Below are 15929 nucleotides of genomic sequence, written 5' to 3'. Positions count from 1 at the left end.
TCCTTTTGTCTTCCACACATTTCAATTGTAAAATGTAATTACAAAAATGTAATGCCTGCAGCACTTGATATTCCCAGGTGGTCTCCCATCCAAGTACTAACCAAGCCCAACATTGCTTAGCTTCTGAGATCAGACGAGATCAGGCTTATTCAAGGTGGTGTGGCCGCAGGCGATTGCATTTCTGCTTTCATGACTTTTATGTTTAGTGAGCTGGGGGTGATTCCTCCAAAATTTCCTTTTGTCCTCCACACATTTCAATTGTAAAATGTAATGCCTGCAGCACTTGATATTCCCAGGTGGTCTCCCATCCAAGTACTAATCAAGCCCAACATTGCTTAGCTTCTGAGATCAGACGAGATCAGGCTTATTCAAGGTGGTGTGGCCGCAGGCGATTGCATTTCTGCTTTCATGACTTTTATGTTTAGTGAGCTGGGGGTGATTCCTCCAAAATTTCCTTTTGTCCTCCACACATTTCAATTGTAAAATGTAATGCCTGCAGCACTTGATATTCCCAGGTGGTCTCCCATCCAAGTACTAACCAAGCCCAAAATTGCTTAGCTTCTGAGATCAGGCTTACTGAAGGTGGTGTGGCCGCAGGCGATTGCATTTCTGCTTTCATGACTTTTATGTTTAGTGAGCTGGGGGTGATTACTCCAAAATTTCCTTTTGGCCTCCACACATTTCAATTGTAAAATGTAATGCCTGCAGCACTTGATATTCCCAAGTGGTCTCCCATCCAAGTACTAACCAAGCCCAACATTGCTTAGCTTCTGAGATCAGACGAGATCAGGCTTATTCAAGGTGGTGTGGCCGCAGGCGATTGCATTTCTGCTTTCATGACTTTTATGTTTAGTGAGCTGGGGGTGATTCCTCCAAAATTTCCTTTTGTCGTCCACACATTTCAATTGTAAAATGTAATTACAAAAATGTAATGCCTGCAGCACTTGATATTCCCAGGTGGTCTCCCATCCAAGTACTAATCAAGCCCAACATTGCTTAGCTTCTGAGATTAGGCGAGATCAGGCTTATTCAAGGTGGTGTGGCCGCAGGCGATTGCATTTCTGCTTTCATGACTTTTATGTTTAGTGAGCTGGGGGTGATTCCTCCAAAATTTCCTTTTGTCCTCCACACATTTCAATTGTAAAATGTAATGCCTGCAGCACTTGATATTCCCAGGTGGTCTCCCATCCAAGTACTAACCAAGCCCAACATTGCTTAGCTTCTGAGATCAGACTTATTCAAGGTGGTGTGGCCGCAGGCGATTGCATTTCTGCTTTCATGACTTTTATGTTTAGGGAGCTGGGGGTGATTCCTCCAAAATTTCCTTTTGTCCTCCACACATTTCAATTGTAAAATGTAATGCCTGCAGCACTTGATATTCCCAGGTGGTCTCCCATCCAAGTACTAACCAAGCCCAACATTGCTTAGCTTCTGAGATCAGACGAGATCAGGCTTATTCAAGGTGGTGTGGCCGCAGGCGATTGCATTTCTGCTTTCATGACTTTTATGTTTAGTGAGCTGGGGGTGATTCCTCCAAAATTTCCTTTTGTCCTCCACACATTTCAATTGTAAAATGTAATTACAAAAATGTAATGCCTGCAGCACTTGATATTCCCAGGTGGTCTCCCATCCAAGTACTAACCAAGCCCAACATTGCTTAGCTTCTGAGATCAGACGAGATCAGGCTTATTCAAGGTGGTGTGGCCGCAGGCGATTGCATTTCTGCTTTCATGACTTTTATGTTTAGTGAGCTGGGGGTGATTCCTCCAAAATTTCCTTTTGTCCTCCACACATTTCAATTGTAAAATGTAATGCCTGCAGCACTTGATATTCCCAGGTGGTCTCCCATCCAAGTACTAACCAAGCCCAACATTGCTTAGCTTCTGACATCAGGCTTATTCAAGGTGGTGTGGCCGCAGGCGATTGCATTTCTGCTTTCATGACTTTTATGTTTAGGGAGCTGGGGGTGATTCCTCCAAAATTTCCTTTTGTCCTCCACACATTTCAATTGTAAAATGTAATGCCTGCAGCACTTGATATTCCCAGGTGGTCTCCCATCCAAGTACTAATCAAGCCCAACATTGCTTAGCTTCTGAGATCAGACGAGATCAGGCTTATTCAAGGTGGTGTGGCCGCAGGCGATTGCATTTCTGCTTTCATGACTTTTATGTTTAGTGAGCTGGGGGTGATTCCTCCAAAATTTCCTTTTGTCCTCCACACATTTCAATTGTAAAATGTAATTACAAAAATGTAATGCCTGCAGCACTTGATATTCCCAGGTGGTCTCCCATCCAAGTACTAACCAAGCCCAACATTGCTTAGCTTCTGAGATCAGGCGAGATCAGGCTTATTCAAGGTGGTGTGGCCGCAGGCGATTGCATTTCTGCTTTCATGACTTTTATGTTTAGTGAGCTGGGGGTGATTCCTCCAAAATTTCCTTTTGTCCTCCACACATTTCAATTGTAAAATGTAATGCCTGCAGCACTTGATATTCCCAGGTGGTCTCCCATCCAAGTACTAATCAAGCCCAACATTGCATAGCTTCTGAGATCAGACGAGATCAGGCTTATTCAAGGTGGTGTGGCCGCAGGCGATTGCATTTCTGCTTTCATGACTTTTATGTTTAGTGAGCTGGGGGTGATTCCTCCAAAATTTCCTTTTGTCCCACACATTTCAATTGTAAAATGTAATTACAAAAATGTAATGCCTGCAGCACTTGATATTCCCAGGTGGTCTCCCATCCAAGTACTAACCAAACCCAACATTGCTTAGCTTCTGAGATCAGACGAGATCAGGCTTATTCAAGGTGGTGTGGCCGCAGGCGATTGCATTTCTGCTTTCATGGCTTTTATGTTTAGTGAGCTGGGGGTGATTCCTCCAAAATTTCCTTTTGTCCTCCACACATTTCAATTGTAAAATGTAATTACAAAAATGTAATGCCTGCAGCACTTGATATTCCCAGGTGGTCTCCCATCCAAGTACTAATCAAGCCCAACATTGCTTAGCTTCTGAGATCAGACGAGATCAGGCTTATTCAAGGTGGTGTGGCCGCAGGCGATTGCATTTCTGCTTTCATGACTTTTATGTTTAGTGAGCTGGGGGTGATTCCTCCAAAATTTCCTTTTGTCCTCCACACAATTCAATTGTAAAATGTAATTACAAAAATGTAATGCCTGCAGCACTTGATATTCCCAGGTGGTCTCCCATCCAAGTACTAACCAAGCCCAACATTGCTTAGCTTCTGAGATCAGACGAGATCAGGCTTATTCAAGGTGGTGTGGCCGCAGGCGATTGCATTACTGCTTTCATGACTTTTATGTTTAGTGAGCTGGGGGTGATTCCTCCAAAATTTCCTTTTGTCGTCCACACATTTCAATTGTAAAATGTAATTACAGAAATGTAATGCCTGCAGCACTTGATATTCCCAGGTGGTCTCCCATCCAAGTACTAACCAAGCCCAACATTGCTTAGCTTCTGAGATCAGACTAGATTAGGCTTATTCAAGGTGGTGTGGCCGCAGGCGATTGCATTGCTGCTTTCATGACTTTTATGTTTAGTGAGCTGGGGGTGATTCCTCCAAAATTTCCTTTTGTCCTCCACACATTTCAATTGTAAAATGTAATGCCTGCAGCACTTGATATTCCCAGGTGGTCTCCCATCCAAGTACTAACCAAGCCCAACATTGCTTATCTTCTGAGATCAGGCTTATTCAAGGTGGTGTGGCCGCAGGAGATGGCATTTCTGCTTTCATGACCTTTATGTTTAGTGAGCTGGGGGTGATTCCTCCAAAATTTCCTTTTGTCCTCCACACATTTCAATTGTAAAATGTAATTACAAAAATGTAATGGCTGCAGCACTTGATATTCCCAGGTGGTCTCCCATCCAAGTACTAACCAAGCCCAACATTGCTTAGCTTCTGAGATCAGACGAGATCAGGCGAGATCAGGCTTATTCAAGGTGGTGTGGCCGCAGGCGATTGCATGTCTGCTTTCATGACTTTTATGTTTAGTGAGCTGGGGGTGATTCCTCCAAAATTTCCTTTTGTCCTCCACACATTTCAATTGTAAAATGTAATTACAAAAATGTAATGCCTGCAGCACTTAATATTCCCAGGTGGTCTCCCATCCAAGTACTAACCAAGCCCAACATTGCTTAGCTTCTGAGATCAGGCGAGATCAGGCTTATTCAAGGTGGTGTGGCCGCAGGCGATTGCATTTCTGCTTTCATGACTTTTATGTTTAGTGAGCTGGGGGTGATTCCTCCAAAATTTCCTTTTGTCCTCCACACATTTCAATTGTAAAATGTAATTACAAAAATGTAATGCCTGCAGCACTTGATATTCCCAGGCGGTCTCCCATCCAAGTACTAACCAAGCCCAACATTGCTTAGCTTCTGAGATCAGGCTTATTCAAGGTGGTGTGGCCGCAGGCGATTGCATTTCTGCTTTCATGACTTTTATGTTTAGTGAGCTGGGGGTGATTCCTCCAAAATTTCCTTTTGTCCTCCACACATTTCAATTGTAAAATGTAATTACAAAAATGTAATGCCTGCAGCACTTGATATTCCCAGGCGGTCTCCCATCCAAGTACTAACCAAGCCCAACATTGCTTAGCTTCTGAGATCAGGCTTATTCAAGGTGGTGTGGCCGCAGGCGATTGCATTTCTGCTTTCATGACTTTTATGTTTAGTGAGCTGGGGGTGATTCCTCCAAAATTTCCTTTTGTCCTCCACACATTTCAATTGTAAAATGTAATGCCTGCAGCACTTGATATTCCCAGGTGGTCTCCCATCCAAGTACTAACCAAGCCCAACATTGCTTAGCTTCTGAGATCAGACGAGATCAGGCTTATTCAAGGTGGTGTGGCCGCAGGCGATTGCATTTCTGCTTTCATGACTTTTATGTTTAGTGAGCTGGGGGTGATTCCTCCAAAATTTCCTTTTGTCCTCCACACATTTCAATTGTAAAATGTAATTACAAAAATGTAATGCCTGTAGCACTTGATATTCCCAGGTGGTCTCCCATCCAAGTACTAACCAAGCCCAACATTGCTTAGCTTCTGAGATCAGACTAGATTAGGCTTATTCAAGGTGGTGTGGCCGCAGGCGATTGCATTGCTGCTTTGATGACTTTTATGTTTAGTGAGCTGGGGGTGATTCCTCCAAAATTTCCTTTTGTCCTCCACACATTTCAATTGTAAAATGTAATGCCTGCAGCACTTGATATTCCCAGGTGGTCTCCCTTCCAAGTACTAACCAAGCCCAACATTGCTTAGCTTCTGAGATCAGGCTTATTCAAAGTGGTGTGGCCGCAGGCGATTGCATTTCTGCTTTCATGACTTTTATGTTTAGTGAGCTGGGGGTGATTCCTCCAAAATTTCCTTTTGTCGTCCACACATTTCAATTGTAAAATGTAATTACAGAAATGTAATGCCTGCAGCACTTGATATTCCCAGGTGGTCTCCCATCCAAGTACTAACCAAGCCCAACATTGCTTAGCTTCTGAGATCAGACTAGATTAGGCTTATTCAAGGTGGTGTGGCCGCAGGCGATTGCATTGCTGCTTTCATGACTTTTATGTTTAGTGAGCTGGGGGTGATTCCTCCAAAATTTCCTTTTGTCCTCCACACATTTCAATTGTAAAATGTAATGCCTGCAGCACTTGATATTCCCAGGTGGTCTCCCATCCAAGTACTAACCAAGCCCAACATTGCTTATCTTCTGAGATCAGGCTTATTCAAGGTGGTGTGGCCGCAGGAGATGGCATTTCTGCTTTCATGACCTTTATGTTTAGTGAGCTGGGGGTGATTCCTCCAAAATTTCCTTTTGTCCTCCACACATTTCAATTGTAAAATGTAATTACAAAAATGTAATGGCTGCAGCACTTGATATTCCCAGGTGGTCTCCCATCCAAGTACTAACCAAGCCCAACATTGCTTAGCTTCTGAGATCAGACGAGATCAGGCGAGATCAGGCTTATTCAAGGTGGTGTGGCCGCAGGCGATTGCATGTCTGCTTTCATGACTTTTATGTTTAGTGAGCTGGGGGTGATTCCTCCAAAATTTCCTTTTGTCCTCCACACATTTCAATTGTAAAATGTAATTACAAAAATGTAATGCCTGCAGCACTTAATATTCCCAGGTGGTCTCCCATCCAAGTACTAACCAAGCCCAACATTGCTTAGCTTCTGAGATCAGGCGAGATCAGGCTTATTCAAGGTGGTGTGGCCGCAGGCGATTGCATTTCTGCTTTCATGACTTTTATGTTTAGTGAGCTGGGGGTGATTCCTCCAAAATTTCCTTTTGTCCTCCACACATTTCAATTGTAAAATGTAATTACAAAAATGTAATGCCTGCAGCACTTGATATTCCCAGGCGGTCTCCCATCCAAGTACTAACCAAGCCCAACATTGCTTAGCTTCTGAGATCAGGCTTATTCAAGGTGGTGTGGCCGCAGGCGATTGCATTTCTGCTTTCATGACTTTTATGTTTAGTGAGCTGGGGGTGATTCCTCCAAAATTTCCTTTTGTCCTCCACACATTTCAATTGTAAAATGTAATTACAAAAATGTAATGCCTGCAGCACTTGATATTCCCAGGCGGTCTCCCATCCAAGTACTAACCAAGCCCAACATTGCTTAGCTTCTGAGATCAGGCTTATTCAAGGTGGTGTGGCCGCAGGCGATTGCATTTCTGCTTTCATGACTTTTATGTTTAGTGAGCTGGGGGTGATTCCTCCAAAATTTCCTTTTGTCCTCCACACATTTCAATTGTAAAATGTAATGCCTGCAGCACTTGATATTCCCAGGTGGTCTCCCATCCAAGTACTAACCAAGCCCAACATTGCTTAGCTTCTGAGATCAGACGAGATCAGGCTTATTCAAGGTGGTGTGGCCGCAGGCGATTGCATTTCTGCTTTCATGACTTTTATGTTTAGTGAGCTGGGGGTGATTCCTCCAAAATTTCCTTTTGTCGTCCACACATTTCAATTGTAAAATGTAATGCCTGCAGCACTTGATATTCCCAGGTGGTCTCCCATCCAAGTACTAACCAAGCCCAACATTGCTTAGCTTCTGAGATCAGGCTTATTCAAGGTGGTGTGGCCGCAGGCGATTGCATTTCTGCTGTCATGACTTTTATGTTTAGTGAGCTGGGGGTGATTCCTCCAAAATTTTCCTTTTGTCCTCCACACATTTCAATTGTAAAATATAATGCCTGCAGCACTTGATATTCCCAGGTGGTCTCCCATCCAAGTACTAACCAAGCCCAACATTGCTTAGCTTCTGAGTTCAGACGAGATCAGGCTTATTCAAGGTGGTGTGGCCGCAGGCGATTGCATTTCTGCTTTCATGACTTTTATGTTTAGTGAGCTGGGGGTGATTCCTCCAAAATTTCCTTTTGTCCTCCACACATTTCTATTGTAAAATGTAATGCCTGCAGCACTTGATATTCCCAGGTGGTCTCCCATCCAAGTACTAACCAAGCCCAACATTGCTTAGCTTCTGAGATCAGACGAGATCAGGCTTATTCAAGGTGGTGTGGCCGCAGGCGATTGCATTTCTGCTTTCATGACTTTTATGTTTAGTGAGCTGGGGGTGATTCCTCCAAAATTTCCTTTTGTCCTCCACACATTTCAATTGTAAAATGTAATTACAAAAATGTAATGCCTGCAGCACTTGATATTCCCAGGTGGTCTCCCATCCAAGTACTAACCAAGCCCAACATTGCTTAGCTTCTGAGATCAGACGAGATCAGGCTTATTCAAGGTGGTGTGGCCGCAGGCGATTGCATTTCTGCTTTCATGACTTTTATGTTTAGTGAGCTGGGGGTGATTCCTCCAAAATTTCCTTTTGTCCTCCACACATTTCAATTGTAAAATGTAATTACAAAAATGTAATGCCTGCAGCACTTGATATTCCCAGGTGGTCTCCCATCCAAGTACTAACCAAGCCCAACATTGCTTAGCTTCTGAGATCAGACGAGATCAGGCTTATTCAAGGTGGTGTGGCCGCAGGCGATTGCATTTCTGCTTTCATGACTTTTATGTTTAGTGAGCTGGGGGTGATTCCTCCAAAATTTCCTTTTGTCCTCCACACATTTCAATTGTAAAATGTAATGCCTGCAGCACTTGATATTCCCAGGTGGTCTCCCATCCAAGTACTAACCAAGCCCAACATTGCTTATCTTCTGAGATCAGGCTTATTCAAGGTGGTGTGGCCGCAGGAGATGGCATTTCTGCTTTCATGACCTTTATGTTTAGTGAGCTGGGGGTGATTCCTCCAAAATTTCCTTTTGTCCTCCACACATTTCAATTGTAAAATGTAATTACAAAAATGTAATGGCTGCAGCACTTGATATTCCCAGGTGGTCTCCCATCCAAGTACTAACCAAGCCCAACATTGCTTAGCTTCTGAGATCAGACGAGATCAGGCGAGATCAGGCTTATTCAAGGTGGTGTGGCCGCAGGCGATTGCATGTCTGCTTTCATGACTTTTATGTTTAGTGAGCTAGGGGTGATTCCTCCAAAATTTCCTTTTGTCCTCCACACATTTCAATTGTAAAATGTAATTACAAAAATGTAATGCCTGCAGCACTTAATATTCCCAGGTGGTCTCCCATCCAAGTACTAACCAAGCCCAACATTGCTTAGCTTCTGAGATCAGGCGAGATCAGGCTTATTCAAGGTGGTGTGGCCGCAGGCGATTGCATTTCTGCTTTCATGACTTTTATGTTTAGTGAGCTGGGGGTGATTCCTCCAAAATTTCCTTTTGTCCTCCACACATTTCAATTGTAAAATGTAATTACAAAAATGTAATGCCTGCAGCACTTGATATTCCCAGGCGGTCTCCCATCCAAGTACTAACCAAGCCCAACATTGCTTAGCTTCTGAGATCAGGCTTATTCAAGGTGGTGTGGCCGCAGGCGATTGCATTTCTGCTTTCATGACTTTTATGTTTAGTGAGCTGGGGGTGATTCCTCCAAAATTTCCTTTTGTCCTCCACACATTTCAATTGTAAAATGTAATTACAAAAATGTAATGCCTGCAGCACTGGATATTCCCAGGCGGTCTCCCATCCAAGTACTAACCAAGCCCAACATTGCTTAGCTTCTGAGATCAGGCTTATTCAAGGTGGTGTGGCCGCAGGCGATTGCATTTCTGCTTTCATGACTTTTATGTTTAGTGAGCTGGGGGTGATTCCTCCAAAATTTCCTTTTGTCCTCCACACATTTCAATTGTAAAATGTAATGCCTGCAGCACTTGATATTCCCAGGTGGTCTCCCATCCAAGTACTAACCAAGCCCAACATTGCTTAGCTTCTGAGATCAGACGAGATCAGGCTTATTCAAGGTGGTGTGGCCGCAGGCGATTGCATTTCTGCTTTCATGACTTTTATGTTTAGTGAGCTGGGGGTGATTCCTCCAAAATTTCCTTTTGTCCTCCACACATTTCAATTGTAAAATGTAATGCCTGCAGCACTTGATATTCCCAGGTGGTCTCCCATCCAAGTACTAACCAAGCCCAACATTGCTTAGCTTCTGAGATCAGGCTTATTCAAGGTGGTGTGGCCGCAGGCGATTGCATTTCTGCTTTCATGACTTTTATGTTTAGTGAGCTGGGGGTGATTCCTCCAAAATTTCCTTTTGTCCTCCACACATTTCAATTGTAAAATGTAATTACAAAAATGTAATGCCTGCAGCACTTGATATTCCCAGGTGGTCTCCCATCCAAGTACTAACCAAGCCCAACATTGCTTAGCTTCTGAGATCAGACGAGATCAGGCTTATTCAAGGTGGTGTGGCCGCAGGCGATTGCATTTCTGCTTTCATGACTTTTATGTTTAGTGAGCTGGGGGTGATTCCTCCAAAATTTCCTTTTGTCGTCCACACATTTCAATTGTAAAATGTAATGCCTGCAGCACTTGATATTCCCAGGTGGTCTCCCATCCAAGTACTAACCAAGCCCAACATTGCTTAGCTTCTGAGATCAGGCTTATTCAAGGTGGTGTGGCCGCAGGCGATTGCATTTCTGCTTTCATGACTTTTATGTTTAGTGAGCTGGGGGTGATTCCTCCAAAATTTTCCTTTTGTCCTCCACACATTTCAATTGTAAAATATAATGCCTGCAGCACTTGATATTCCCAGGTGGTCTCCCATCCAAGTACTAACCAAGCCCAACATTGCTTAGCTTCTGAGATCAGACGAGATCAGGCTTATTCAAGGTGGTGTGGCCGCAGGCGATTGCATTTCTGCTTTCATGACTTTTATGTTTAGTGAGCTGGGGGTGATTCCTCCAAAATTTCCTTTTGTCCTCCACACATTTCTATTGTAAAATGTAATGCCTGCAGCACTTGATATTCCCAGGTGGTCTCCCATCCAAGTACTAACCAAGCCCAACATTGCTTAGCTTCTGAGATCAGACGAGATCAGGCTTATTCAAGGTGGTGTGGCCGCAGGCGATTGCATTTCTGCTTTCATGACTTTTATGTTTAGTGAGCTGGGGGTGATTCCTCCAAAATTTCCTTTTGTCCTCCACACATTTCAATTGTAAAATGTAATTACAAAAATGTAATGCCTGCAGCACTTGATATTCCCAGGTGGTCTCCCATCCAAGTACTAACCAAGCCCAACATTGCTTAGCTTCTGAGATCAGACGAGATCAGGCTTATTCAAGGTGGTGTGGCCGCAGGCGATTGCATTTCTGCTTTCATGACTTTTATGTTTAGTGAGCTGGGGGTGATTCCTCCAAAATTTCCTTTTGTCCTCCACACATTTCAATTGTAAAATGTAATTACAAAAATGTAATGCCTGCAGCACTTGATATTCCCAGGTGGTCTCCCATCCAAGTACTAACCAAGCCCAACATTGCTTAGCTTCTGAGATCAGACGAGATCAGGCTTATTCAAGGTGGTGTGGCCGCAGGCGATTGCATTTCTGCTTTCATGACTTTTATGTTTAGTGAGCTGGGGGTGATTCCTCCAAAATTTCCTTTTGTCCTCCACACATTTCAATTGTAAAATGTAATTACAAAAATGTAATGCCTGCAGCACTTGATATTCCCAGGTGGTCTCCCATCCAAGTACTAACCAAGCCCAACATTGCTTAGCTTCTGAGATCAGACGAGATCAGGCTTATTCAAGGTGGTGTGGCCGCAGGCGATTGCATTTCTGCTTTCATGACTTTTATGTTTAGTGAGCTGGGGGTGATTCCTCCAAAATTTCCTTTTGTCCTCCACACATTTCAATTGTAAAATGTAATGCCTGCAGCACTTGATATTCCCAGGTGGTCTCCCATCCAAGTACTAACCAAGCCCAACATTGCTTAGCTTCTGAGATCAGACGAGATCAGGCTTATTCAAGGTGGTGTGGCCGCAGGCGATTGCATTTCTGCTTTCATGACTTTTATGTTTAGTGAGCTGGGGGTGATTCCTCCAAAATTTCCTTTTGTCCTCCACACATTTCAATTGTAAAATGTAATGCCTGCAGCACTTGATATTCCCAGGTGGTCTCCCATCCAAGTACTAACCAAGCCCAACATTGCTTAGCTTCTGAGATCAGACGAGATCAGGCTTATTCAAGGTGGTGTGGCCGCAGGCGATTGCATTTCTGCTTTCATGACTTTTATGTTTAGTGAGCTGGGGGTGATTCCTCCAAAATTTCCTTTTGTCCTCCACACATTTCAATTGTAAAATGTAATTACAAAAATGTAATGCCTGCAGCACTTGATATTCCCAGGTGGTCTCCCATCCAAGTACTAACCAAGCCCAACATTGCTTAGCTTCTGAGATCAGACGAGATCAGGCTTATTCAAGGTGGTGTGGCCGCAGGCGATTGCATTTCTGCTTTCATGACTTTTATGTTTAGTGAGCTGGGGGTGATTCCTCCAAAATTTCCTTTTGTCCTCCACACATTTCAATTGTAAAATGTAATGCCTGCAGCACTTGATATTCCCAGGTGGTCTCCCATCCAAGTACTAACCAAGCCCAACATTGCTTAGCTTCTGAGATCAGACGAGATCAGGCTTATTCAAGGTGGTGTGGCCGCAGGCGATTGCATTTCTGCTTTCATGACTTTTATGTTTAGTGAGCTGGGGGTGATTCCTCCAAAATTTCCTTTTGTCCTCCACACATTTCAATTGTAAAATGTAATGCCTGCAGCACTTGATATTCCCAGGTGGTCTCCCATCCAAGTAATAACCAAGCCCAACATTGCTTAGCTTCTGAGATCAGGCTTATTCAAGGTGGTGTGGCCGCAGGCGATTGCATTTCTGCTTTCATGACTTTTATGTTTAGTGAGCTGGGGGTGATTCCTCCAAAATTTCCTTTTGTCCTCCACACATTTCAATTGTAAAATGTAATTACAAAAATGTAATGCCTGCAGCACTTGATATTCCCAGGTGGTCTCCCATCCAAGTACTAACCAAGCCCAACATTGCTTAGCTTCTGAGATCAGACGAGATCAGGCTTATTCAAGGTGGTGTGGCCGCAGGCGATTGCATTTCTGCTTTCATGATTTTTTTTGTTTAGTGAGCTGGGGGTGATTCCTCCAAAATTTCCTTTTGTCCTCCACACATTTCAATTGTAAAATGTAATGCCTGCAGCACTTGATATTCCCAGGTGGTCTCCCATCCAAGTACTAACCAAGCCCAACATTGCTTAGCTTCTGAGATCAGACGAGATCAGGCTTATTCAAGGTGGTGTGGCCGCAGGCGATTGCATTTCTGCTTTCATGACTTTTATGTTTAGTGAGCTGGGGGTGATTCCTCCAAAATTTCCTTTTGTCCTCCACACATTTCAATTGTAAAATGTAATGCCTGCAGCACTTGATATTCCCAGGTGGTCTCCCATCCAAGTACTAACCAAGCCCAACATTGCTTAGCTTCTGAGATCAGACGAGATCAGGCTTATTCAAGGTGGTGTGGCCGCAGGCGATTGCATTTCTGCTTTCATGACTTTTATGTTTAGTGAGCTGGGGGTGATTCCTCCAACATTTCCTTTTGTCCTCCACACATTTCAATTGTAAAATGTAATGCCTGCAGCACTTGATATTCCCAGGTGGTCTCCCATCCAAGTACTAACCAAGCCCAACATTGCTTAGCTTCTGAGATCAGACGAGATCAGGCTTAGTCAAGGTGGTGTGGCCGCAGGCGATTGCTGTTCTGCTTTCATGACTTTTATGTTTAGTGAGCTGGGGGTGATTCCTCCAAAATTTCCTTTTGTCCTCCACACATTTCAATTGTAAAATGTAATTACAAAAATGTAATGCCTGCAGCACTTGATATTCCCAGGTGGTCTCCCATCCAAGTACTAACCAAGCCCAACATTGCTTAGCTTCTGAGATCAGACGAGATCAGGCTTAGTCAAGGTGGTGTGGCCGCAGGCGATTGCTGTTCTGCTTTCATGACTTTTATGTTTAGTGAGCTGGGGGTGATTCCTCCAAAATTTCCTTTTGTCCTCCACACATTTCAATTGTAAAATGTAATTACAAAAATGTAATGCCTGCAGCACTTGATATTCCCAGGTGGTCTCCCATCCAAGTACTAACCAAGCCCAACATTGCTTAGCTTCTGAGATCAGACGAGATCAGGCTTATTCAAGGTGGTGTGGCCGCAGGCGATTGCATTTCTGCTTTCATGACTTTTATGTTTAGTGAGCTGGGGGTGATTCCTCCAAAATTTCCTTTTGTCCTCCACACATTTCAATTGTAAAATGTAATTACAAAAATGTAATGCCTGCAGCACTTGATATTCCCAGGTGGTCTCCCATCCAAGTACTAACCAAGCCCAACATTGCTTAGCTTCTGAGATCAGACGAGATCAGGCTTATTCAAGGTGGTGTGGCCGCAGGCGATTGCATTTCTGCTTTCATGACTTTTATGTTTAGTGAGCTGGGGGTGATTCCTCCAAAATTTCCTTTTGTCCTCCACACATTTCAATTGTAAAATGTAATGCCTGCAGCACTTGATATTCCCAGGTGGTCTCCCATCCAAGTACTAACCAAGCCCAACATTGCTTAGCTTCTGAGATCAGACGAGATCAGGCTTATTCAAGGTGGTGTGGCCGCAGGCGATTGCATTTTTGCTTTCATGACTTTTATGTTTAGTGAGCTGGGGGTGATTCCTCCAAAATTTCCTTTTGTCCTCCACACATTTCAATTGTAAAATGTAATGCCTGCAGCACTTGATATTCCCAGGTGGTCTCCCATCCAAGTACTAACCAAGCCCAACATTGCTTAGCTTCTGAGATCAGACGAGATCAGGCTTATTCAAGGTGGTGTGGCCGCAGGCGATTGCATTTCTGCTTTCATGACTTTTATGTTTAGTGAGCTGGGGGTGATTCCTCCAAAATTTCCTTTTGTCCTCCACACATTTCAATTGTAAAATGTAATTACAAAAATGTAATGCCTGCAGCACTTGATATTCCCAGGTGGTCTCCCATCCAAGTACTAACCAAGCCCAACATTGCTTAGCTTCTGAGATCAGACGAGATCAGGCTTATTCAAGGTGGTGTGGCCGCAGGCGATTGCATTTCTGCTTTCATGACTTTTATGTTTAGTGAGCTGGGGGTGATTCCTCCAAAATTTCCTTTTGTCCTCCACACATTTCAATTGTAAAATGTAATGCCTGCAGCACTTGATATTCCCAGGTGGTCTCCCATCCAAGTACTAACCAAGCCCAACATTGCTTAGCTTCTGAGATCAGACGAGATCAGGCTTAGTCAAGGTGGTGTGGCCGCAGGCGATTGCATTTCTGCTTTCATGACTTTTATGTTTAGTGAGCTGGGGGTGATTCCTCCAAAATTTCCTTTTGTCCTCCACACATTTCAATTGTAAAATGTAATTACAAAAATGTAATGCCTGCAGCACTTGATATTCCCAGGTGGTCTCCCATCCAAGTACTAACCAAGCCCAACATTGCTTCGCTTCTGAGATCAGACGAGATCAGGCTTATTCAAGGTGGTGTGGCCGCAGGCGATTGCATTTCTGCTTTCATGACTTTTATGTTTAGTGAGCTGGGGGTGATTCCTCCAAAATTTCCTTTTGTCCTCCACACATTTCAATTGTAAAATGTAATTACAAAAATGTAATGCCTGCAGCACTTGATATTCCCAGGTGGTCTCCCATCCAAGTACTAACCAAGCCCAACATTGCTTAGCTTCTGAGATCAGACGAGATCAGGCTTATTCAAGGTGGTGTGGCCGCAGGCGATTGCATTTCTGCTTTCATGACTTTTATGTTTAGTGAGCTGGGGGTGATTCCTCCAAAATTTCCTTTTGTCCTCCACACATTTCAATTGTAAAATGTAATGCCTGCAGCACTTGATATTCCCAGGTGGTCTCCCATCCAAGTACTAACCAAGCCCAACATTGCTTAGCTTCTGAGATCAGACGAGATCAGGCTTATTCAAGGTGGTGTGGCCGCAGGCGATTGCATTTCTGCTTTCATGACTTTTATGTTTAGTGAGCTGGGGGTGATTCCTCCAAAATTTCCTTTTGTCCTCCACACATTTCAATTGTAAAATGTAATGCCTGCAGCACTTGATATTCCCAGGTGGTCTCCCATCCAAGTACTAACCAAGCCCAACATTGCTTAGCTTCTGAGATCAGACGAGATCAGGCTTATTCAAGGTGGTGTGGCCGCAGGCGATTGCATTTCTGCTTTCATGACTTTTATGTTTAGTGAGCTGGGGGTGATTCCTCCAAAATTTCCTTTTGTCCTCTGTCACGGGTGACCCCGAACCAACTATTATATGTAATAAGACATTGGATCCCTTCGCCTGGAGGGTCTCAGTGGCTAGAGTTCACGGTTCCTCGATTGAGTCAGATTCAGTTGTATTAAGTTTGTCCACTGATGATGCGGAGGAGAATAAATGCTGGGTGCCTGCTGACATGAACAATAGTGAGTTCTGGCCTCCCACTGTGTTCTGGATGGATGGCATAC

General features: G+C 43.8%; 46 non-coding genes and 24 pseudogenes across 46 annotated transcripts; all 70 read right to left on the bottom strand.

Annotated features, from left to right (window-relative positions):
* Positions 1-52: 52 nt before the first annotated feature.
* On the bottom strand, positions 53-171 carry LOC131714768 (5S ribosomal RNA). The gene has a single exon (XR_009315252.1). It is a non-coding gene; the product is annotated as a 5S ribosomal RNA (ribosomal RNA).
* Positions 172-271: 100 nt separating this feature from the next.
* On the bottom strand, positions 272-390 carry LOC131716662 (5S ribosomal RNA). The gene has a single exon (XR_009315548.1). It is a non-coding gene; the product is annotated as a 5S ribosomal RNA (ribosomal RNA).
* Positions 391-490: 100 nt separating this feature from the next.
* LOC131716498 (5S ribosomal RNA) lies at positions 491-599 on the bottom strand (annotated as a pseudogene).
* A 100-nt stretch (positions 600-699) lies between these two features.
* Positions 700-818, bottom strand: LOC131720809 (5S ribosomal RNA). Its single transcript, XR_009319706.1, has one exon. It is a non-coding gene; the product is annotated as a 5S ribosomal RNA (ribosomal RNA).
* Positions 819-932: 114 nt separating this feature from the next.
* LOC131713224 (5S ribosomal RNA) lies at positions 933-1051 on the bottom strand (annotated as a pseudogene).
* A 100-nt stretch (positions 1052-1151) lies between these two features.
* Positions 1152-1260, bottom strand: LOC131715737 (5S ribosomal RNA; annotated as a pseudogene).
* A 100-nt stretch (positions 1261-1360) lies between these two features.
* On the bottom strand, positions 1361-1479 carry LOC131714757 (5S ribosomal RNA). Its single transcript, XR_009315251.1, has one exon. It is a non-coding gene; the product is annotated as a 5S ribosomal RNA (ribosomal RNA).
* Positions 1480-1593: 114 nt separating this feature from the next.
* On the bottom strand, positions 1594-1712 carry LOC131714746 (5S ribosomal RNA). The gene has a single exon (XR_009315250.1). It is a non-coding gene; the product is annotated as a 5S ribosomal RNA (ribosomal RNA).
* A 100-nt stretch (positions 1713-1812) lies between these two features.
* Positions 1813-1921, bottom strand: LOC131715908 (5S ribosomal RNA; annotated as a pseudogene).
* A 100-nt stretch (positions 1922-2021) lies between these two features.
* On the bottom strand, positions 2022-2140 carry LOC131716650 (5S ribosomal RNA). The gene has a single exon (XR_009315537.1). It is a non-coding gene; the product is annotated as a 5S ribosomal RNA (ribosomal RNA).
* Positions 2141-2254: 114 nt separating this feature from the next.
* LOC131711542 (5S ribosomal RNA) lies at positions 2255-2373 on the bottom strand. Its single transcript, XR_009313428.1, has one exon. It is a non-coding gene; the product is annotated as a 5S ribosomal RNA (ribosomal RNA).
* Positions 2374-2473: 100 nt separating this feature from the next.
* Positions 2474-2592, bottom strand: LOC131711394 (5S ribosomal RNA). The gene has a single exon (XR_009313277.1). It is a non-coding gene; the product is annotated as a 5S ribosomal RNA (ribosomal RNA).
* Positions 2593-2704: 112 nt separating this feature from the next.
* On the bottom strand, positions 2705-2823 carry LOC131711205 (5S ribosomal RNA). The gene has a single exon (XR_009313088.1). It is a non-coding gene; the product is annotated as a 5S ribosomal RNA (ribosomal RNA).
* Positions 2824-2937: 114 nt separating this feature from the next.
* On the bottom strand, positions 2938-3056 carry LOC131716639 (5S ribosomal RNA). Its single transcript, XR_009315526.1, has one exon. It is a non-coding gene; the product is annotated as a 5S ribosomal RNA (ribosomal RNA).
* Positions 3057-3170: 114 nt separating this feature from the next.
* LOC131714735 (5S ribosomal RNA) lies at positions 3171-3289 on the bottom strand. Its single transcript, XR_009315249.1, has one exon. It is a non-coding gene; the product is annotated as a 5S ribosomal RNA (ribosomal RNA).
* A 114-nt stretch (positions 3290-3403) lies between these two features.
* LOC131713829 (5S ribosomal RNA) lies at positions 3404-3522 on the bottom strand (annotated as a pseudogene).
* Positions 3523-3622: 100 nt separating this feature from the next.
* On the bottom strand, positions 3623-3731 carry LOC131715886 (5S ribosomal RNA; annotated as a pseudogene).
* A 114-nt stretch (positions 3732-3845) lies between these two features.
* LOC131714106 (5S ribosomal RNA) lies at positions 3846-3974 on the bottom strand (annotated as a pseudogene).
* A 114-nt stretch (positions 3975-4088) lies between these two features.
* Positions 4089-4207, bottom strand: LOC131713015 (5S ribosomal RNA). Its single transcript, XR_009314902.1, has one exon. It is a non-coding gene; the product is annotated as a 5S ribosomal RNA (ribosomal RNA).
* A 114-nt stretch (positions 4208-4321) lies between these two features.
* On the bottom strand, positions 4322-4430 carry LOC131715267 (5S ribosomal RNA; annotated as a pseudogene).
* A 114-nt stretch (positions 4431-4544) lies between these two features.
* LOC131715266 (5S ribosomal RNA) lies at positions 4545-4653 on the bottom strand (annotated as a pseudogene).
* A 100-nt stretch (positions 4654-4753) lies between these two features.
* On the bottom strand, positions 4754-4872 carry LOC131714724 (5S ribosomal RNA). The gene has a single exon (XR_009315248.1). It is a non-coding gene; the product is annotated as a 5S ribosomal RNA (ribosomal RNA).
* A 114-nt stretch (positions 4873-4986) lies between these two features.
* LOC131714267 (5S ribosomal RNA) lies at positions 4987-5105 on the bottom strand (annotated as a pseudogene).
* A 100-nt stretch (positions 5106-5205) lies between these two features.
* LOC131715438 (5S ribosomal RNA) lies at positions 5206-5314 on the bottom strand (annotated as a pseudogene).
* A 114-nt stretch (positions 5315-5428) lies between these two features.
* LOC131713828 (5S ribosomal RNA) lies at positions 5429-5547 on the bottom strand (annotated as a pseudogene).
* Positions 5548-5647: 100 nt separating this feature from the next.
* Positions 5648-5756, bottom strand: LOC131715885 (5S ribosomal RNA; annotated as a pseudogene).
* A 114-nt stretch (positions 5757-5870) lies between these two features.
* Positions 5871-5999, bottom strand: LOC131714105 (5S ribosomal RNA; annotated as a pseudogene).
* A 114-nt stretch (positions 6000-6113) lies between these two features.
* On the bottom strand, positions 6114-6232 carry LOC131713014 (5S ribosomal RNA). Its single transcript, XR_009314901.1, has one exon. It is a non-coding gene; the product is annotated as a 5S ribosomal RNA (ribosomal RNA).
* A 114-nt stretch (positions 6233-6346) lies between these two features.
* LOC131715265 (5S ribosomal RNA) lies at positions 6347-6455 on the bottom strand (annotated as a pseudogene).
* Positions 6456-6569: 114 nt separating this feature from the next.
* On the bottom strand, positions 6570-6678 carry LOC131715263 (5S ribosomal RNA; annotated as a pseudogene).
* A 100-nt stretch (positions 6679-6778) lies between these two features.
* Positions 6779-6897, bottom strand: LOC131714713 (5S ribosomal RNA). The gene has a single exon (XR_009315247.1). It is a non-coding gene; the product is annotated as a 5S ribosomal RNA (ribosomal RNA).
* Positions 6898-6997: 100 nt separating this feature from the next.
* On the bottom strand, positions 6998-7106 carry LOC131714540 (5S ribosomal RNA; annotated as a pseudogene).
* A 101-nt stretch (positions 7107-7207) lies between these two features.
* LOC131717487 (5S ribosomal RNA) lies at positions 7208-7326 on the bottom strand. The gene has a single exon (XR_009316374.1). It is a non-coding gene; the product is annotated as a 5S ribosomal RNA (ribosomal RNA).
* A 100-nt stretch (positions 7327-7426) lies between these two features.
* Positions 7427-7545, bottom strand: LOC131714702 (5S ribosomal RNA). The gene has a single exon (XR_009315246.1). It is a non-coding gene; the product is annotated as a 5S ribosomal RNA (ribosomal RNA).
* Positions 7546-7659: 114 nt separating this feature from the next.
* On the bottom strand, positions 7660-7778 carry LOC131714691 (5S ribosomal RNA). Its single transcript, XR_009315245.1, has one exon. It is a non-coding gene; the product is annotated as a 5S ribosomal RNA (ribosomal RNA).
* Positions 7779-7892: 114 nt separating this feature from the next.
* LOC131714680 (5S ribosomal RNA) lies at positions 7893-8011 on the bottom strand. Its single transcript, XR_009315244.1, has one exon. It is a non-coding gene; the product is annotated as a 5S ribosomal RNA (ribosomal RNA).
* Positions 8012-8111: 100 nt separating this feature from the next.
* Positions 8112-8220, bottom strand: LOC131715884 (5S ribosomal RNA; annotated as a pseudogene).
* Positions 8221-8334: 114 nt separating this feature from the next.
* Positions 8335-8463, bottom strand: LOC131714104 (5S ribosomal RNA; annotated as a pseudogene).
* Positions 8464-8577: 114 nt separating this feature from the next.
* Positions 8578-8696, bottom strand: LOC131713013 (5S ribosomal RNA). The gene has a single exon (XR_009314900.1). It is a non-coding gene; the product is annotated as a 5S ribosomal RNA (ribosomal RNA).
* A 114-nt stretch (positions 8697-8810) lies between these two features.
* On the bottom strand, positions 8811-8919 carry LOC131715262 (5S ribosomal RNA; annotated as a pseudogene).
* Positions 8920-9033: 114 nt separating this feature from the next.
* Positions 9034-9142, bottom strand: LOC131715392 (5S ribosomal RNA; annotated as a pseudogene).
* Positions 9143-9242: 100 nt separating this feature from the next.
* LOC131714668 (5S ribosomal RNA) lies at positions 9243-9361 on the bottom strand. Its single transcript, XR_009315242.1, has one exon. It is a non-coding gene; the product is annotated as a 5S ribosomal RNA (ribosomal RNA).
* Positions 9362-9461: 100 nt separating this feature from the next.
* On the bottom strand, positions 9462-9570 carry LOC131714539 (5S ribosomal RNA; annotated as a pseudogene).
* Positions 9571-9684: 114 nt separating this feature from the next.
* Positions 9685-9803, bottom strand: LOC131714657 (5S ribosomal RNA). Its single transcript, XR_009315241.1, has one exon. It is a non-coding gene; the product is annotated as a 5S ribosomal RNA (ribosomal RNA).
* A 100-nt stretch (positions 9804-9903) lies between these two features.
* LOC131714538 (5S ribosomal RNA) lies at positions 9904-10012 on the bottom strand (annotated as a pseudogene).
* Positions 10013-10113: 101 nt separating this feature from the next.
* Positions 10114-10232, bottom strand: LOC131714646 (5S ribosomal RNA). Its single transcript, XR_009315240.1, has one exon. It is a non-coding gene; the product is annotated as a 5S ribosomal RNA (ribosomal RNA).
* A 100-nt stretch (positions 10233-10332) lies between these two features.
* On the bottom strand, positions 10333-10451 carry LOC131714635 (5S ribosomal RNA). The gene has a single exon (XR_009315239.1). It is a non-coding gene; the product is annotated as a 5S ribosomal RNA (ribosomal RNA).
* Positions 10452-10565: 114 nt separating this feature from the next.
* Positions 10566-10684, bottom strand: LOC131714624 (5S ribosomal RNA). Its single transcript, XR_009315238.1, has one exon. It is a non-coding gene; the product is annotated as a 5S ribosomal RNA (ribosomal RNA).
* A 114-nt stretch (positions 10685-10798) lies between these two features.
* On the bottom strand, positions 10799-10917 carry LOC131714612 (5S ribosomal RNA). The gene has a single exon (XR_009315236.1). It is a non-coding gene; the product is annotated as a 5S ribosomal RNA (ribosomal RNA).
* A 114-nt stretch (positions 10918-11031) lies between these two features.
* Positions 11032-11150, bottom strand: LOC131714601 (5S ribosomal RNA). The gene has a single exon (XR_009315235.1). It is a non-coding gene; the product is annotated as a 5S ribosomal RNA (ribosomal RNA).
* A 100-nt stretch (positions 11151-11250) lies between these two features.
* On the bottom strand, positions 11251-11369 carry LOC131714590 (5S ribosomal RNA). Its single transcript, XR_009315234.1, has one exon. It is a non-coding gene; the product is annotated as a 5S ribosomal RNA (ribosomal RNA).
* A 100-nt stretch (positions 11370-11469) lies between these two features.
* Positions 11470-11588, bottom strand: LOC131714579 (5S ribosomal RNA). Its single transcript, XR_009315233.1, has one exon. It is a non-coding gene; the product is annotated as a 5S ribosomal RNA (ribosomal RNA).
* Positions 11589-11702: 114 nt separating this feature from the next.
* Positions 11703-11821, bottom strand: LOC131714568 (5S ribosomal RNA). The gene has a single exon (XR_009315232.1). It is a non-coding gene; the product is annotated as a 5S ribosomal RNA (ribosomal RNA).
* Positions 11822-11921: 100 nt separating this feature from the next.
* On the bottom strand, positions 11922-12040 carry LOC131714556 (5S ribosomal RNA). Its single transcript, XR_009315230.1, has one exon. It is a non-coding gene; the product is annotated as a 5S ribosomal RNA (ribosomal RNA).
* A 100-nt stretch (positions 12041-12140) lies between these two features.
* LOC131716062 (5S ribosomal RNA) lies at positions 12141-12249 on the bottom strand (annotated as a pseudogene).
* A 114-nt stretch (positions 12250-12363) lies between these two features.
* On the bottom strand, positions 12364-12482 carry LOC131714545 (5S ribosomal RNA). The gene has a single exon (XR_009315229.1). It is a non-coding gene; the product is annotated as a 5S ribosomal RNA (ribosomal RNA).
* Positions 12483-12583: 101 nt separating this feature from the next.
* Positions 12584-12702, bottom strand: LOC131714534 (5S ribosomal RNA). The gene has a single exon (XR_009315228.1). It is a non-coding gene; the product is annotated as a 5S ribosomal RNA (ribosomal RNA).
* A 100-nt stretch (positions 12703-12802) lies between these two features.
* LOC131714523 (5S ribosomal RNA) lies at positions 12803-12921 on the bottom strand. Its single transcript, XR_009315227.1, has one exon. It is a non-coding gene; the product is annotated as a 5S ribosomal RNA (ribosomal RNA).
* A 100-nt stretch (positions 12922-13021) lies between these two features.
* LOC131710377 (5S ribosomal RNA) lies at positions 13022-13140 on the bottom strand. The gene has a single exon (XR_009312249.1). It is a non-coding gene; the product is annotated as a 5S ribosomal RNA (ribosomal RNA).
* Positions 13141-13254: 114 nt separating this feature from the next.
* Positions 13255-13373, bottom strand: LOC131710376 (5S ribosomal RNA). The gene has a single exon (XR_009312248.1). It is a non-coding gene; the product is annotated as a 5S ribosomal RNA (ribosomal RNA).
* A 114-nt stretch (positions 13374-13487) lies between these two features.
* LOC131714512 (5S ribosomal RNA) lies at positions 13488-13606 on the bottom strand. The gene has a single exon (XR_009315226.1). It is a non-coding gene; the product is annotated as a 5S ribosomal RNA (ribosomal RNA).
* A 114-nt stretch (positions 13607-13720) lies between these two features.
* On the bottom strand, positions 13721-13839 carry LOC131714501 (5S ribosomal RNA). Its single transcript, XR_009315225.1, has one exon. It is a non-coding gene; the product is annotated as a 5S ribosomal RNA (ribosomal RNA).
* Positions 13840-13939: 100 nt separating this feature from the next.
* On the bottom strand, positions 13940-14058 carry LOC131714490 (5S ribosomal RNA). The gene has a single exon (XR_009315224.1). It is a non-coding gene; the product is annotated as a 5S ribosomal RNA (ribosomal RNA).
* A 100-nt stretch (positions 14059-14158) lies between these two features.
* Positions 14159-14277, bottom strand: LOC131714479 (5S ribosomal RNA). The gene has a single exon (XR_009315223.1). It is a non-coding gene; the product is annotated as a 5S ribosomal RNA (ribosomal RNA).
* Positions 14278-14391: 114 nt separating this feature from the next.
* On the bottom strand, positions 14392-14510 carry LOC131714468 (5S ribosomal RNA). Its single transcript, XR_009315222.1, has one exon. It is a non-coding gene; the product is annotated as a 5S ribosomal RNA (ribosomal RNA).
* A 100-nt stretch (positions 14511-14610) lies between these two features.
* Positions 14611-14729, bottom strand: LOC131710374 (5S ribosomal RNA). Its single transcript, XR_009312246.1, has one exon. It is a non-coding gene; the product is annotated as a 5S ribosomal RNA (ribosomal RNA).
* A 114-nt stretch (positions 14730-14843) lies between these two features.
* On the bottom strand, positions 14844-14962 carry LOC131710436 (5S ribosomal RNA). Its single transcript, XR_009312308.1, has one exon. It is a non-coding gene; the product is annotated as a 5S ribosomal RNA (ribosomal RNA).
* Positions 14963-15076: 114 nt separating this feature from the next.
* LOC131714457 (5S ribosomal RNA) lies at positions 15077-15195 on the bottom strand. Its single transcript, XR_009315221.1, has one exon. It is a non-coding gene; the product is annotated as a 5S ribosomal RNA (ribosomal RNA).
* A 100-nt stretch (positions 15196-15295) lies between these two features.
* Positions 15296-15414, bottom strand: LOC131714445 (5S ribosomal RNA). Its single transcript, XR_009315218.1, has one exon. It is a non-coding gene; the product is annotated as a 5S ribosomal RNA (ribosomal RNA).
* A 100-nt stretch (positions 15415-15514) lies between these two features.
* LOC131714434 (5S ribosomal RNA) lies at positions 15515-15633 on the bottom strand. Its single transcript, XR_009315217.1, has one exon. It is a non-coding gene; the product is annotated as a 5S ribosomal RNA (ribosomal RNA).
* Positions 15634-15929: the final 296 nt, after the last annotated feature.

Source organism: Acipenser ruthenus, chromosome 44, assembly GCF_902713425.1.
Source record: "Acipenser ruthenus chromosome 44, fAciRut3.2 maternal haplotype, whole genome shotgun sequence".
NCBI classification, from domain to species: domain Eukaryota; kingdom Metazoa; phylum Chordata; class Actinopteri; order Acipenseriformes; family Acipenseridae; genus Acipenser; species Acipenser ruthenus.
Note: the sequence above shows the minus strand (reverse complement) of the source record. Positions and strands in the feature narration are given on the sequence as shown.